This window comes from Protopterus annectens, chromosome 8.part1 (genome assembly GCF_019279795.1).
Source record: "Protopterus annectens isolate FY-2018-M chromosome 8.part1, PAN1.0, whole genome shotgun sequence".
Classification (NCBI taxonomy): Eukaryota; Metazoa; Chordata; order Ceratodontiformes; family Protopteridae; genus Protopterus; species Protopterus annectens.
Genome location: NC_056742.1, coordinates 54,464,010 through 54,480,203, shown reverse-complemented (window position 1 = coordinate 54,480,203; position 16,194 = coordinate 54,464,010).

The window sequence follows — 16,194 nt, the reverse complement described above, 5'->3', positions numbered from 1 at the left end:
AAAGGAAGGCAGAAATGTGCAGGAAGAGTGTAGGAAATAACCATAGCTATCCATTTCTTCAACAGTAAAAACTGGTCAGATGTATAAAATATTAGCTGAATTTGGACTGTCACCTTCAGAGACAGAGGTGACAATGACATAATGTTGTATAGTCAATTGCACTGAATCAAGTGTGTCAAGTAGACACATACGCAAAATGAAGAGCTATGTATGCAACATTTCTTTTTGGGACAGGTGACCTTTTTTGGTGAGGGAGGAATGTTGGGAAGGGACATAGGCATGTCTGAGGCAGGCAAGTTGGCAAGATGAAGAAGCAATTGCTGACAGACAGGACATACAAGACAAGATACAGGAATGATGAAGAGCACAAGGGGGGGTGAACACCATGGTTGGGGTGTGGGTGGGGAATTAAGGTCTTGTGGATGTCAGGATCAGTGATATTGGGAGCCAAGTCTTCACCTAGTGGGCTGTTACCACCATCCCCTCACTGCACTGGCAGCTACAGTGCCCGATGTGTGCATCTATAATGGGTACTCTGTACCAGGATGGAGAGCAGACACTCCATCCAGCATAGCATGCGTCCACTGTGCGGTGCACAATCCTACTCACCATACCTGGTAACTCATTCTGGGTGATAAATGCACCCCCTCCACCACTGCTCCCAGAGGGGATCACAAGCCTATCCACTGGAGCAGAACTACCTGAGGGCCCAGGTAGTGCAGGGAGACCAGAGGGGGTGCTGTCAGGCTGCAGCCCAGATTTGCTGGGCCTCTGTGCTGTAGTTTGTGGAGTGAGATGAGGAGGATCACAGGGGACCAGCCTAGCCTGCTGTGCTGTACTAATAGTATGAATATACAATTATAAAAAAATAGACAAAAAAATAAATAGGTGAACAAAGAAAAACAAAAAAAAAATTAAATAATAATAGTAACAAAAATATATAACAACAAATACAAAAAAATCAGAAATAATAAATTAAAACAATAAAATACAAAATTATACATGAAAAAATGAAAACAAATTAAACAATAAAGAGACATAAAGGGGGGTGACAGAAAAAAGTAAAACATTACTAACTTCATAGTTAATTTACAAATGCATTCTACAATTATTTCACTCTGTTCTGTTTTACTTTTAACACTACCAACTCCTAACAAGTGTCTTTATTACTTTGCAGACTACCCGGTTACTAAAAGATGGACACTGTAGTACTGATCAGTTGCAGTCAGCAATCATTCATGTGTGCGTATATTGCACATATGCATGCTTACATTTAACAGCAGGCCAGTTATGCCAGAGGTATTGAGGTCTGAAAGTAAGTTGCTATAATGATGATTATCTAGCAGCATTGTATATCTAATGCTGAAAACATAACACTGTTGTATTTTTGGGAAGTGTGGTCTTTCATCCCACATCTGCTGACTACTATAATACTGTACTTTTCTTTTGGGCTACAGACTAATGCATGTATACTGTCCTTTTACACTTTAATGACTGTTCACTGTTACTTGAGAATGGAAATGGTTGCTTTGTGCTATAGGGTAAACCATGTGTACTTTCTTTTACAATTGAGATATGCATGCTCAATTATATACAACTGTCTGAAATAACAAGTAATCCATCTTTAACAGTTAAAGCTACAATAACAGTACTTTTTATATTCATACATACCACATGCTTCCTTCATCCTTGCCAGGCGTGCTCCATGAGACCTCACATTTGAGACCCTCTCTTCAGCAGCTGTAGAAAAGAAAATGAAAACAGAATACCATTATGAATACCAGTCTTGACTATATTCAGCTATAAATTTTACTATTGGTCAATGCATTGTATACTAACTCATCCGTGGTGTGTTCCCTGCTCTACATTCCCTGATCAACTAATCAAGGATATCCCTCTTCCTCTTACAGAGCTTGCCATAATGATGACAACACTGCTTACTAGTGCATGGGATACCTGTCGCACTGGTCAAAGCCCTAGAAAAAGTAGTCCAGGCCTCAGACTTATACTGAGAACCTGAGTAGTCTTTCTACACTAGGCATGGGCCATGCTCCTTAACTATGAGCCCAGCAAAGACTTTAGACTCCTGAACACCCCAATGCTGCACACGAAAGTGTGCACCCTCTCCAACACCAGCCATGTCTCTTAAAGATCAAGTTCATTCTCTAATGCGTATTTCCCACCAAATCCATTTTAAACATATGTTTTTCCACCAATTGCATGTATTACATTTACTCAGAGTGCTGTTTATGTTTTGCTACATTTGAAAATGCTGCATGTCGTTTACCATCTCGCAAACACAGCAAACATTGTAGGCCAGGGTGTGCAATGGTAAGTGGCACACAATAGTGGGCAAAAAAAAAAGAACAACAAAAAATGCAATTCCAAGGATATTAGATACAGAGCCGCTTATGTAGCTCTGTTATTCAAATGGGATTGTAGAAATATACTTGCATGAACATAGTACACATTATGCTCACAATCATCCTTTTCATAATATATGCACAATGCCCATATAAATTATACCCACAATCATGCATTTCATAATATATGCGCAATACCCATATAAATGATTAGGTAAAAATAACTGACACACTATTAGTGTCTCAGCCTTCATACATGTAAATATCAGCAACACTATGTCAGGTGTTAAGAGTGATAGTAAATATGATGTTCTGTGGAACAACATTAAAAGTGCATGGCATATGCAGATTTGAACCCAGGACCATGTGTACAGTAGTCCTAAATGTACAGCTCTTGCCACAAGAAGGTTGACAAAACACTTGTCTCTGTTGCACTTCATTTGTATAATCTGTAATGTTAACACAGTAAAAGACAACTTTGCTCACCCTGTACTAAAACCCAGACCTAGACTTACCACCTATTGCCACAGGATTAGTTACATGACAGCCTGTATATTAGTATTCATTGTTAACTTGACAATGTTAGTGGAGTGCAGCCTCGCTTTCTGGGTTTTGCAATGCCCAGAGGTATTAATTGAATGCACCCGGTTTCTATTTTTGGCTGTCTGGGTCAAGTCTGATACATGGGTGTTCCAGTCGTGCAAATGAGCTAAGCATCATGCAAACATGTGCAAAAAAGGAGAGAAATTAAAAATAATAAAATATAAGAAATTAACAAATGCAGAATGACATATCTATGGCAGGGTCCCTTGTATGATTTTTCCTTATTTAAATGTGTTTGGGACCCTGCCAAATTTTGAACAAGGGAAAGCAATTGCTATCATGCCTCTCAACTGTACAGATTTTCACAGAATGCCCAGATTTGTGCTTCATATTTTTGGTCTCTTCTCATAAAATTTGTGTTTTTTGGCAAATCATTGGCAAATCACTGGGGACTGAATTTAGAAAATAATGACAGACATTCAAGATGCAAATTTCATACCCTTCAGAACATTCATGCTATTGCAAAACCTGTTATTCTACCAACATTTTAAGATTGTAAGTTCAGTATTTAAAAATCACCCCTATTTTTGGGCCTTTCTCACCCCATTATTTATAGCTTTGTTCAGATTTCTTACTGTAAGAGCTTGAGGGGTCTGGCTGCCATGCTGCAAACACCAACCTTACACGGGAATGTTTTCTGCAGTCCCAAAGAGGTTTCGCAGCTGTAATAACACTGTTGCATACCAAAACGTCTTGTTTAAGCCTGTCAAGCCTCATTAATGTGCATTATATGACACTGCCTCAGGCACAAATTCACGTATGCAGAAACACTCCGTGTCAGCTCTACATAAACCCTACATGGAGTTTCTTGAATCCGGCCCATTATTTTTACTATAGGCTACCTCCGATTTTCACTAATACATTTTTAATATTTTTCAGATGTTTAAGTGTAAGGAAGGACCAAAGCCTTATTATAACTGGTTTTCTGATATTGTCAATCTACTTGACACGCCATCCAACTCAAATCTATTAAAACTGGTAAACATTTCTCCGACCTTTTAGTGACAATTTCATTACTAGCAGAATTAATTAAATTAATTTAGAGCTCCCCATCCAAAAACATATTCTTAAGAAATTAAGTTCCATTAAAAATTTCTGCTCAGTGCGTAAAATTGAAAACAATATTACCATTTGTTTTTTTCAAGTAAGTTTCTCTTCTCCTAAAACAAGTGGTTACTTGTAAAATAAAAATAATTTGAAAATGTAGATGTATAAAAAATGTTGACTCATGTTCAGATTCCTATGATTCTTAAAAAGAGTCGCATGTAAAAAATGAATAGTGACAATTCCAAATTCATAAATAAAATCTAGAAAATTGCAACGTCTATGCAGGTGTCTAAAACACTTCCACTTGATCAATACTATCCTTCTGCAATGTAAATATATGATTCAGGAAATGGAGACATAATAAAATCATAGACATGTAAATACTTGTAAAAGCAAAATTGGTTGCGCAAGGTCATATTAGTATATAATACAGATGAAGAAACACCCACTGCCACCCCATATATCTTATTACATGGTTACATGGTATAAGGAATATTTAAAGTTTTGTTGTGTATATAATCATATTTTTGAAGTATGGTAATTTTTGTAGGATTTATATTCATTTTAAATGATTTTTATGTGAAGGTGCTGACTTGTTCTGTGAAATTTTGCATGTGTTCTGATAGGATAATTTTGCCATGTGACTTATTTATTTATTTATTTTAGTATTAGTTCTGATAAAATCTGATCTGAACAAAGTTAAGACGAAATTGTTAAACTAATAAACAGTATGTGAAAACTTTAGGGCACTAGACAATATTGCTACTAAACAAGAAATTCATAAAGCCACTAAGTAGCACTGGTCTCAAAACGCAGCCTTAAGAGGTACTGCAAATAATTCTTTGCACAGGTCCTATTGCTTTTTAGGCATATACATCTATAGATACCGCTAGAGATATTTAATGAAAAGTTAGATAACCATTTAGTAATCCAGGCAATAATGTACTTACCCTAATGAAAATACCCTAATGAAAGAAGTAATCACCATTTGGAGAAATATAAGCAATTGTGATGCATCAAGTGCTTCAATCACAGTAGCACAAAACTCAGCTAAGCTAGAAATACAAGACCTATACTTTATAAAACCATGTTGTGAAATATTAAGCTTTGTTAACTGGTAGTGAGGGTAAAATTCAACAGGATATAATCAAAGCCCATTCCGGTGACTAAAATGAGGCTGAAAAGTCAAAGGTGCCATACATAGAACTTGTATCATCCTTTATATAGTAGTTTTGCCGATATCACCTTCTACCTTGGTGGAACATAACATTATGACAAAATAATTTTGAAAAAAAAATATGCAATAAAATTGTACAAAGCACTCTGATGGTGTTTCTCATAAAGACCCTAGGTAAAAGGTCAAACCCCACTGTAGAAATGGATTTAACCTTCATAGAGGCATTGTGTATGAAATCATATGCTATAAGTGGACAATATAAGCAGTAATCTATAAGGATGTAAGTCAACAAAGACATATTTGCACCAAAAACTCAAATTCTAGATTGTGCCTTGCTAAAGGCTCCCCAAAAATCTTCAAAACAGACCTTGTATTAGACCCCTTGAAACCATTGCTATTTAAGATGATCCCTTACTAAGCATGTTACACTGATATTTGCTTAGCACTGCAATGCCTGCAAACGAATTGATCAAATATACAAATCAAAATTTTCAGTACAAAGTCTTTTACTAACTTTGGGTAGCATTCAGTACCTAAACATTTTCAGGATTATGGTAGATATTCAGAGGTGTCAGTGCCCACAGTGATATCTTTGCAAAGGGGCACAAGGCACAGGATTTTGTCACACCTACCCCAGGAGACAAGAAAAGCATTGACTGCCCATTAGCCAATGTGCAGTGAAATTGTTAGGCTCAGAGCACTGCCAAAGAAGAGTATGCTGGAAATGGTCACAGTCGTCTAGGGCATACATGAGTATTTCCAGCACTATGTGGAAAAAACAGAGATTAGGGATAATTCCATGATCACATTGGTGTGTAGTATGGGGGCACACCAAGTATCCTTCCATACTCTAGCTAAGACTGCCAGACTCAAGTAGGAGTCAGTCTTGGAAAGCGAAGAGGACAGGGTACTTTCCAGACACTTGGAGGCAGATCACATGAGAGTACAAGTGTTTATCAGAAAAGTGCCATAATTACTAGGGGGGGACAAGCACAACAAATTTCATGCAGGTCACATCAGCTTTCTTCTACATCTAGCAGATCCTCTCATTTGAGGTCCCAGCCCCAGTCCCATACCACTGTTAGATCAAGATCAATAAGTGACAACTTCAGACCAACTCAACATCCATCTCTCATGATAGCCCCTCTTCAAAATTACATGCACCATCATTTAGGCTATATTTAGGAGATGTGCGACACATTAGACCTTGACTTGCTGTGATTCAAGTGTAACATTTCTGTTACTTACAATTTGACCTTCACACAGACCTGTCAAAGTTTAATGCAAATTGGTATAAATGGTTAAAAAAATAAGTGGGGGGATGGGTGGACTTACGACACTTTTCACTTGTAGGCATTTCATTCCTGTAATGGTTCTTCTTAAAACTTCATAGAACTGCGGAAAGAAAGCTTTATGGTATGACATAAGATTATGGTTCTTAATGCCATTAATGCTCTATGCTTTACCATTGTTACAGTTGACAGTAACCTGCAGCTTAAAAGTAGTAATGCACATGTGTTCAAGGAAACACTAATAAGAAAATTAAAGACTAAAATGAGTATCCTGACATGTAAAGAAACATTGCTGACATTTCACACTTACCACTGCTCTAAGGGTGTTTTTTTCTTTTTTTTTACTCTGAGGCTACAAGTTATTGTGTATGGAAAATGAAATCTGATGTGCAGTACCTTAACAGATGACATCAATCAGAATAAGGAAACACAGCATAATATAAAAAAAACAGGGTATGTTTCCATTCAACTGCAAGGTATGAACTCATGTTAAGCACAGAAGTAACACTTTTTACTAATTGTAACATTTCAGGAAATTCAGCAGATGCATACTTAGGTATCCCTGTCTGCAGTATATATTGTACAAAACATTTAAAAATGTGATCATTCCTTATGCGATGCCTTGCAGTATCATTGAAGAGAAGTCAGTGAGCAGTAAGGCATAACTTTTGCAAACAAAAATATGACTACCTGTTCAGAAATAAAAAAAAAAAAAATATATATATATATATATATATATATATATATATATATATATATATATATTATTTAAAGATGAGAAGGACTGTCTAATGAACAATGAAAGTAGGTTATGTATAACACAGCACAGGCCACATATATTGCTACATGCATTGATTATACTCTATGTATTTTTTACAAGAAAGGAAATACTAACCTGAATATTATGGTCCATAGTGCTGGACTAGATACCTCCTCATTACTTAAGAATCCATATGCTGTGCATGAGCATATTAGTACTGTTGCTGGTTGGTCAACATTAATCATACTACTGACAGCATGGGTCACTACACCCTGAGACTGGCTCATGCTGATATTGTGCAGGACGCACCATGCAATAAACAGCCTGCATGCAGTAGCTAGGTCATGCTGAATGGTACCCCCAGACTCATCCAGGCACCTAAAATGACTCTTCAAAAGGCCAAAGACTCTCTTAATGGTAATATGGAGCTAGGACAGGGCTGTGTTGTAGTTTTCTTCTGCTCCACTTGAATTTCTCACTAGGGAAATGAGCCATGGCTATAGGGGATATCCAGCATCACCTAAAGGAAAAGAAATGAGACAAAGGGGGAGAGAAATGAAAGAAAATGTGGTTTAGTATCCAACAATACATTTTGCCATGAATAACAAATAAAATAAAACAAAATAGAATAAAAAAGGCATAAAACTATTTTCTGTTTGCCAGCAAAATTATCAGTGAGCATCCTATCATGTAGGAAGAGGTGGAATAGTGAGCTAGTATGCCATATATGAGAATTATGTGCACTGCTAGGGTGCTGATCAGAGACACTGGTAATGCACCCCCATAAATGACATACTACCTAGCAAATGATGTAATGGTAGGACTTCCTATTGTGGTACTGTTACTCTCGTGGACCAAATGGGCCTTAATTGTAACATTGCTGCAATATCTTATACGAAGCACCATCGGAAACCTGCCACCCCAAATATGGCTCTCATAGCTCTGGCTAAGTCCAGAGGTGACACCAGGAAATAGATGTAGTGATCCACATGTGTCAAGAGTACATCAAGGAATTGCCAAAGGAATCTTAAGGCAGAAGCCTGTGAGATACCCAAAGTGTCCCCAGTCTGTCTCTGTAAGGACTTCATGGTATACCTTTGCATCCTCAGGGATAGGAAGGCCATGTATCCCACCACTGCAACTGTGGGAATTATACATACTCAATAGGACCATTACAATATCCCTGTCCACTCTGAACTTGTCAAGTATCGCCTGACTGTTAAAATTGTAGTATGTTACTCTTTGCCTATATCTCTGCCTTACTGGTGGGCGAGTGCTACCGGGCACAAGCATTTTTTGGCACAGCCAAGACAAGCATCTCACATCAGGAAATTGCCAGGCTAGCAGCAATGAAAGCATCACTGGGGACTGCAAAGAAAATAGAATAGGCATGACACTACCTTTTATAATGAATATGCAGACAGTTTGGAAAAGCACAAAACTTTGACTGTGAATCATATGTAGGTGGGGCAAGGCTACATTAACATATGTTGTTTTACATAATTTCTCATTTACATATCGTTAATTATTTACTTGCTTGTGCTTATTTGTGGCCATCATGTGTTAGTGGAAGTGGCCTTTATGAATCATAGCTTTACTGCACTCCTGTTTTATTTCCACTCTACCTTTGTAGTGTTTGTTATATTTTATCTATATCCTTGAGGCCATTTTAACCTCATACCTTAAGGCTGTCTAACATTACCTTAAGAAAATGTATGTTGTTTACTCCACCTCATTCACCCTAAGATGCTCCTGCCATACCAACCTATTCTCAGTTTGCTGCCCTCAACATACGGAAATTATCTCATAGTTTTCTGTGAGCTTTCTTTACCTTTTGCCAGTTGCACCATTGCCCTGCAATTAGATTTTTAATTTATGTTTGGCATCTACTCAGTTGTTCCACAACTATTTATCTTCAGTCTTATCTTCTAAATATTCTAAAATCTGTATAATGTGCCTGCTCTGACCACATCATCAGCACAGATTAAGGCAGTCCCATATATATATATATATATATATATATATATATATATATATATATATATATATATATATTGCATTATCATTCTCCATTCATAATATTTATAACCATTCATATGGACCACAAAGTACTACCAGCCTATCATTCTCCATTCATAATATTTATAACCATTCATATGGACCACAAAGTACTACCAGCCCAGCAGTATACAACAGTTTGGTCAATATGTCACAGCTTATCACACTACTTTACTTACCCAGCAAGACTCTTAAAATAGACCATGAACCCCATGAAATTAAACACTATCATCTTGACAGCAACTTTTCGGACTTGGCCTTTTGTGATATCTGGAGCCAAGCCAGTTTCAGATATATCCTGATGGAAAGACAGAGGTGAGAGAAGGATAAAGTTACAGCTAAATTTATCATCCAGTAGGTTCACTATATCTCCAGCCTCAGTGTAGGTAACATTGTTCACAATCGGCTCAGCACATCTCTGCATTGTTCTTTTGACTTCTGATTACGAACATAACTAAAATATGCCTTGTGAACGTCTTTGGCTTAGATAGCTATGTTAGCCTCAAACTTGGCTTTGGTTGATATTATTATGTTCTTGCATTGTTTATTTCAGTGACAAGGGCTCTAACATTCTGGAAATTACTCTCTGCTTTTGTAAGAAAAAGTCATCTTACTTTAATTGTCCATAGAAATGAAAGAGTTTCACACTAGACTTGATTTTATACAAGGAAACTGAAATAAATTGATCTTCTGGAGTATGTGGCATAGCAACAGATAATTCATTTTAAAGATACCCCCCAGGATTCAGCAAGATCTGCACCATGTGCAGGAATAGTGCAAGAACTGCTGCAGGCAATATGGCCAACATGTGATCCAGGAACAAGCTCCCCGGATTTGCACAAGCACTCCTGCATTATTCCTGCATGGACACAGCCCCTGTATGCTAATTACCTCATTTGCTGGTGAAAACGTTGCAAATGAGGTGAATTAGCAATCCAGGAAGCAGGCAGGCATCCGTGTAGAAATAGTGTAGACTGCAGAAACATATTCAGCCAATAGCTGAATACATTTCTGCAAACTACGAAATGGAGGCATGACAGCTCATAAAAAAGCATGTTTTATAAGGGTTAGGCATGCCAATGACCAAATATATGGCCATAGGCATGGAAAATAGTTTCAAAATTATAAAAAATACCTTTTTTTTTGGTCAATTTCAGCTGTTTAAGCGTAGGGTAGCAGTGTGCAAACGGGATCAGACCAAAAAAAATAAGAAAAAAATCTGGAAATAAGCTTTTAAACCAAAATCATAATTTTGCCATAATAGTCAATGGCATGCATAAGACAATAACACCGTGGAATAGTGGTTGCTAAGGGGGAAGGCTGAGTTTCAGTTTTGTAACCATGCATTAGAAGTCAGTTATATGCAAATGAGGGGAATGATATTGAATCACAGATTTCCCCTCAGTGCTAGCTTGCACCCAACCGTGTAGGTGCAATAACACCATGGTCTAAGCCTACGAGCTAGATGACCTCATGAGGGGGAGTGTCATGACTGCTGTAAGCTTACTGGAGCACAGTGGCCCATGTTTGCCCTTAGCTAAACCCAGATAAGGAAGGAGGTGTGTCTGAAGCTGACTAGCAGTATTTACATTGCCTAAATGGGTGTGTGTGCCACACACCGGGTTTTAAACAAAAAAAAAAAACAGGAAATAGCAGCTCTGTTCTCATCTGAGCACTGGGTTTGCACAGCATGCCTCGGGGCTTAAACGGGAAGGCAATGGGAAGGGATAACAGCAGAAGGAAAGTAATCAAGGAGAACTAGCATAGCTGGCAGGTGAAATGTATCAGCATCAGCCAATCACACAGGCAGCAACCCAGCCCAGCACAGCAGACTACTATAAACTATGCAAACACCTTTCACTCTGGTTTTTCCCACAATTTCTACACCGTCAGTGTACACAAACGGGGAAATTTTACCTAACAAAACTAACAAAATGATAGGTGCTGCTGTCGTTCTCATACATCAATATGTGGAAGAGGCTGAGGGTGGCGAGGATGAGAATGTTGATGACCAACCCACAGTGAGGAGAAGGAAAAGAGTGTACAGACCTAGGGTAACCTGCCAGGGGCTACATGAGCTGCAGATAGTGGAGTGCTATAGGGTGGACAGGGACCTCCTACAGCAAATTGTTGAGCTGTGCCAGCCACGCCTCACACACAGAACCAACAGACGGGAACCCATACCAGTGGATACCAAGGTGTGTTCAGGCTTAAGAATACTAGCCACAGGTAACTTCCAAAGGCCAACTGGGGATCTCATGGGGATCTCACAGGCATCAGCATGCAGGGTACTCCACCAGTTCCTGGATGCCATGTCAGCACATGCCATTGAACACATATATTTCCTTAACACACATGAGACGTTGACCATCAATATGCATCTCTTCCACCAAATAGCAGAATACCCTGAGGTAGTGGGTGCTATAGACTGCATGCACATACACATCAAAGCACCAACCGGTGAGCAAGGTAGGGTCTACATAAACCGCAAGGGCTTCCCCTCCATCAAATGCCAGGTTGTGTGCAATGCCCAGGGCATTATAATGAATGTGTGTGCTGGCAGCCCTGGAAGCTATCACAACTCCCACATCTGGCATATGGTGCAGCTGTACCAGAGATTTGCTAGTGGGGACATTCCATATGGCCACCTAGTGGGGGATGCTGATTATGCACTGGAGCCATGGCTGATGACGCCCATTAGAAATGCACACACACCTGTACAAGAACTCCATAATGAGGCACACGCACAAACCAGAATCATAATAGAGCATGTGTTTGGGATGCTCAAGTCACAATTCTGGTGCATGGACATATCCAGTGGAGCCTTGCAGTACTCTCCAGCTACATTCTTCCAGAAAAAAGGAGGTCATTGTCCCACTGTACTCATCCCTCATTAGACCCATTATAGAATACAATGCCCGTTTGGTATGTACCTCTCAAGACATCTGCAACAACTGGAAAGACCACAGAAATACCTCACTAAAAGCATCACAGGCCTAAAGCAGATGCCCTACGCTGACCGCCTTAAAAAACTCCAGCTATACTCTGTCGCATATCGTCTACTCAGAGGCGATCTTTGCTTAACATACAAGGCCCTGTGAAACCCAGAGCTGTTGGACATGCTACACTTAAAGAAATCCCAATCCCTCAGAGCCACACGCTCCAGGGATCTAAACCTTGTCATCACAATAAACAAAACATGCTGGAGGGATAGGTTCCTGACCCAGAGACTCTCCAGACTCTGGAATAGATTGCCCATACATGTCAAGCAGAGTGCCTCTTTGGTCCTCTTCAAAAGGAACCTTGACGATTGGATGGGAGAAATGAAATTCACCCCAGGGATCACGTCAGTCGCCCTGCTAGACAGGGGTCCAGGGAAGTAAATAGTGTGGGAAAAAATAGCCAGGGAATTGTTATGGCTAGGCTTGTATAGGCCCTAGGGCTGATAGCCTAGTACCAGCCTATGAACATGTACACAAATTTTCATTATATGTGCCATGCTACACAATATGATCCTGAGGAAACAACTGCAGCAGGAACAGCACAGGGCAGGACCACACAGCCCCCCACCATTGCCAAGGCCATCACATGCACAGAGTGACTCAGAGGAAGAACAACCTGAGCCTGCCTCTGTAGGCAGAAGGAGGCATGCCCAGTATGCCCAGGCTTTGGCAAAGAGGCAAAGCATAGCACATACACTGACATGGTAGGAACCCAGGGAATTACACCTCTCTCTCTCTGACTTGCACACACAGTAAAAGGGATGCCAAACATGACACTACTTGTGTTTTATTATGTATAGGGAGTGTACTATGTCCATCTAACATAGTCAGCCCTCCACCACCATCCTCAATACTGGCACAGCCATAAGATAAGTCACTCTCCCTATCAATTGCTGAATGGAGTAGTATGTTCTGCTACTTGTAGCTTTGGTATGGATGTGAGCATGCAAGGGAAAAGGTGGCTGAATGGGATGGCAGCAGATAGTAGACACCTATATGGGCAGCATGAAACCCATAACAAATACTGGTGTCAACAAAGTTGGCAGTACTAGACAAGGTGACAAATCCCACTTCAGGACATGTGGTGGGCCAAATGTGTGTCCATAGGACACACAAAAGCATGTCAGTGAGGCTCACATACCCAACAGTCTCAGCCAGCAGGACAGGTGTAGATGACCACAAAGAAAGGCTGTGCTAAGGTCTCCAATTGATGGCAATGGAGAACAGCCCCCTCCAGACCTACACAGACAGACTACAACATGTCAGGCAGGTGGATGTTAGTTCTGAAGTGTAAGAAGTCTGAAACTGAAATGTAGGTCAATACAACCTAAGATCTGTACTCCACTGATATGCCTCTAGTGTGCATGATAGGTCAGAATACAGAATGAAATGGAATTCAACAGAGTACCTGAAATACCAGTACAGTCATAGCAAATGTTTACAGTTGTCAGATGTGCCCACCCCACAATCCTATGAAGAAATGTAGTAACATGTACGTGTGGGTTTAATAACAGTGGAGCACAGATTACCTGAGCTGGCCCAATTAGCAGGATAGATTGTTGCAGGTGTACAATATGCAGGGCTCTGTGTGTTAGGTTGTTGTGTGTTATATATTGTGTGGAATTGTTCAGCATGTAGGTATGGAAGGTTGTGTCCTGGTGGCCTATGGCCAGTACTGTTGATGATAGGGCCATGATCTGACAACTGCAGTGCCAACCACAATGCATCCCAGTAAGACCCAATCCAGCAGTCATACATACTCATTGTTTGGATGTAATATCTGTCACCATCTGAAAGATGGACATGCCAAGAATGTGGGCCCAGACATACACACAGTACACAGGTGGAAGTACCCTAGACAGAGTATATAAAATGTAACTGCCAAATGCACACACCTTTGGAATTGTACATACAGGTTAGCAGCACATTAGTTGTCTGTGTAGTATGGAATACTGATGTAGTCTGGCCAATCAATGGCATACCACCAAAGGCACAGCTATGAAGTAATGAGAAACTGACGATGTCTCCGCACAAGCCAGCATAAGGGGAATGTCCCAGGTATATCTGTGAGTCAGCTGCAAGAAGCTTCCATATCACACATGCACTCAGCTCACCCCACCATCAGCCACAGATTCATCACAGATCATATCCCTGCTGTTGGGAATGAGTACAGTATGACCCCCATTTCTGTATGGGAATACCCACAGAATTCAGCATGCTGAAGAGGTGTTCCATGCAGGTGTGTCCTTAGCTGTAAGCAGCACCCTGACATCATCCACACAAATGGATTAATAAGGACAGGAACTATTGCCATTAACACCTCGCACACCTACCCTGTCACCCCAAGGGAATCTAGTGGCTTGCAGCCAGGGACTGCAGGAGTGACAGAATGCATTGGCCTGCTACATATGGCCTGCATCACTACCAAATGCCCTACAGTCCTCTGTCAAAGGTCTGTGCCTCACCCATACTGCCAATGTATGTTATCTCATGGGATCCCAAATAACAACATAACACAGTCCACAGAACACAAATGCAAGGCCATGTCAACAAATCCGAGTAGCATGCCCACCATGTCCTACTGCATGAACTGTGGACCAACCCCTAAATACCACTGGGATGAAGGGACAACTATAGATATACTTATCAGATATAGCTCACATAATATTAGGAAAAGGATAGAATAACAGGGGGGTGTAGAAGCATGGACACCATGGATTGTGTGAAGTCTGAAACTCTGATGTCTGCCCATAATATCCCTGCCTGCAAACCCAGTAATGGGTGGCTACAAACCTGCTCATAAACCACAATGTGAAGGGGAACTGACCAAATATATGAGCCCTGCCTCTGGGTAACCTGTGTGAATCTGTACAGCTGAGAGGTATGACCACAGCAGAATACGGCCATTCTGTCACGTCAATAGATGTACAAGCAGGGGATCCTCAGCCACCACAGTACCAAGATGCTGGACCATTTACACAGACCCATCAGCAAGTGTCTGCGGCTCCCCCTCCAGAATGGTATGAGTGTGCAAGAATATGTAGGCTACAGACCACAATACTGGAAATAGCTGCTACAGACCACAATACTGGAAATAGCTTCATTCATCTTGTATTCCCCAGGAAATTACTGTGAGCAAATAAGTATATTTGTCAGTAGTTGATGACATAATACATCACAGTGTAAAACAGTACACATGTCTGAATATCTAACACCAAAACCAAGTAGTACAAGCAGCATAGACACAATAGTTACAGTTTCCCACTATACTTTGCCCATTGTGATTCTATATTGTCAACCTATCTACAGATAATCTGCAGAAACAGGATGCTAGCTGTAGGTGTAGAACACAAATTCCTGCACTGGAGTACAACCTACCTGCAATCGATTCACACAGTCAATGCAGAAGGCCATACGGAGCATGGTCCCACACTTAAAGAAATGAAGCCCATGTCTGACAACAAAATACAGAAGGGTCATACTGGGCATGCTCCCAAACTTACAGAAATGAAGCCCATGTCTGACAACAACAGAGGACTATACGTATCTGTCAGTCGCAGATTTCTGTGCACACACACCACATTGCACACCATTCATGCTTTGCACACACATCGGATAGGAATACACACATATATCCAAGAACAACACACTACAAAAGGTCAAACACACAAAACAGAGATGTGGGGAAGAGAGAGAGACAGTGATGAAGGGCTTCCCCTCATAAGGCCTGTCCCACCCACCACACATCCACTTGGCCAATATCACATGATGTGCCGATGTCTATCACTGTAGACATTAGCTTCAGGTAGCACTCAGCACTATAATGTCTGTGATGCTTGTGAACAGCAAGCCTGCTGATGTCAGGCACCTTGAAATATCCCTTTGGAGAAGG